The 2,768-nt window shown below is 30.6% G+C and overlaps 1 long non-coding RNA gene across 1 annotated transcript; it reads left to right on the forward strand.

The window, feature by feature from the left end:
* The first annotated feature begins 1,137 nt into the window (after positions 1-1,137).
* On the forward strand, positions 1,138-1,783 carry LOC126735422 (uncharacterized). Its single transcript, XR_007660398.1, has 2 exons — positions 1,138-1,477; positions 1,531-1,783. It is a non-coding gene; the product is annotated as an uncharacterized LOC126735422 (long non-coding RNA).
* Positions 1,784-2,768: the final 985 nt, after the last annotated feature.

Genomic DNA, 2,768 nt, shown 5'->3' on the forward strand with positions numbered 1-2,768 from the left:
TTTTGTTGTTTTATTTGTATTTTTGCGCTTTGAAAGACGTTTTCTGTTTTGTATAAGCTAATACGTTCATGTTTTCTAACTTCATATTTATCACGAAGTATAAGACATGGACAATATATAAAATCATCGTAATTAAAATGTGATACCACCAAAGTATAGACTTTTGATTACCATTTTGTTAGGTGATAATCCTGCCAGTCGGAAATATATTCAGAGCAAAATAATTGCAGCAATGGAAATAGGTAAGTCAGAAAAATTTCTTGAATCTATATTATTTTTTATGTTTATTTGTCAATAAGATGATAAGGGAAAAAGTTCCATATGAAAGCATGTGCATAGATTTCAGACTTCTATTTTAGACTTAAGATCTCTCTATTCTTATTTAATAGACTTTTATCCCTTTCTTAACTTAGGAAAATTTAATTTTTTAAAATTAAAATAAAAGAATAATACATTTTGAGCACTCCATTTTCATTGACACTCAGAGGTGCCTTTCTATGAATAGATTCACAAGATTTACTTGACCAAGTAATTATAACATTAAAACAATGTGTCACACTCATGGGGTACCCTTATCAAAATGCGCTTTTAGTCAAATAATATGTGTTTTTAAGAAAGAGCATTTTGAAAGTCAAGGAGAACATCCTCAGATTTTTTAAAAATTTTCCAAAGAAAGATTCAATAAATCATATTCAAATCTAAACAATAAGGCATTAATTTAAGCAGATTTCTGACACGTTTGAGTAATAAATAATAAAAGTGAAACGTCTATAGTCATGCTCAATCAACGAAGGTCTTGGGTGCCGAAATGAACAGGTTAATTTGCAATAATAGGTCACAAGTTAAATAACAAACAAATAGCGTTTATCCTACTCCTTCTCTACTACCTACAGTCACACGTCTAACTTCCTTCCCTTTTCTCGCGATGTCACCAAATTTAAATTGTATTTAACTTATCAACATTTTTATTTCAGAATATTTACAAATAAGTAATATACAAATTGTCTGGAAAATAAAGTAAAACACGTATTCAGCAGAAGAAAGAATGTACTAACATCTGCCTTTCGACCGGACGTTGACGTTGTCAAATATACATTAGGTAAGTATATTAGTTTTACAGAAAAAACAGATACTAGATTATTACTTCAATTGTGTGCACTATCCATTACCTACTGAGTATTGTAAGAAAGTAATTACCATAGTAATAAATATACTTATAAATGATGATTGTCGTGTGGGAAATCTAAGGGTCCTCCCTAATGCTGTAAAAATCATATTTTACTAAATCCTCACTCTGTATACCTGAATATCTTCTGCAGGTATTCAACTTGTTTTTAGATACCTACTAAAGGTAGTATTTCCCTATCATGTCTATTTGAAGTCTATCAAATCATTTGTGTCATCCATAAAAATTTCAAATTTTCAGTAAAGAATTACCATTTTTCACAACTCCGCTACCATATTAACAAAACAATGTGTAAGTATTACTAAATATTTCCCAATTGAAGCTATAATTTAACCCTTATGTAGATGTCACTGGAATAAAATAACCAAAGCATGCCCCTATCAGCTTTTGAGTCCATGGTCGTCACATTTGCTATAGTGGGTGGTGTCCATTTGCTCGTTACCCTCCTCACAGCATTGGAAAATGACGAGATGGACCATCGAATATTTATGAAGGACCTGGCGAAATATAAGTTTTTACATGAGAATAAGATTATTTTAAACCCGAATGTGCCATTTTTTCATTAATGGATGTTACGACAATAAAGTGTTAAATGTACCAGTGTGTCTCCAGTTATTTAAATTGAGTTAAGAAAGAACGAGCATTTAATTCTTAATAAGATTTTGAAATTCAAATTCAAAAGACTTATATTACCACTTAAACATTGTACATAGAAAATTACATTTTTTTTATTACAAGAATTTACACAATGCTACTAAGAGTAATGCGGACTGAACTGCGATTATAAAAACAACACATACACGAGCTAGCGCGCATGTGCTGCTCAGACCGTTAAAACATACTAACCTAATTACAACTAAAAGAAGAATAAAGACTGCATCAAGGATGTATTGGGCATAAGTTGATGATGGTCACACAAAGCTGATCTATCTAAAACTATCTTGCTTAAAAGAAAACTCGTTACACCCTGTATCGTTTTATTGTTTGATCTATCTTTATTAGTCTTAAGAGATGGAGACGGACCACGAGGATTTCATTTTCTACTAAACTTTTATATCAATATGTATTTATTTAATTTTTGATTCTTCAGTCTAATAGCCATGAAATTTCGTAAAGTTTAAGAGAAAAACACAAAAGTGTTATTTGGAAGAAGATATGCTGACACACCTTGTATAGAGGCTTAATCCTTCCTAGCCCAGCCCTATAATGGATGAGGACTTGACTTCTATATTTATTGCGGCTATATAACCCAACTTTTTTTTACATTTTCATCTGTTTAAATAGAATCATTTGTTATAGCGTTCTACATTAATAAAGGCATGATTTTTATAAGATAAAGAGTAAAAGAAAGACAGACTTATGTGAGTACTACAAACTGCTGGCCAAAGACGACCACGGAACTTATGTCAAAATATTTTTGTTTCTCGTAATATAAAAAAAATTAACTAAAAAGTACTACCATATTTAAAAAACTAAAAATGGATGATTGCCACTTAAAGTCGAAAGGTCGGATTATAAGTATTTCAAAAAGTCATCTTAGATTAGAAAAAATACCCTAAGAGATTCTGTAGCAAACAAAAAG

The sequence above is a fragment of the Anthonomus grandis genome, chromosome 4, assembly GCF_022605725.1.
Source record: "Anthonomus grandis grandis chromosome 4, icAntGran1.3, whole genome shotgun sequence".
NCBI classification, from domain to species: Eukaryota; Metazoa; Arthropoda; class Insecta; order Coleoptera; family Curculionidae; genus Anthonomus; species Anthonomus grandis.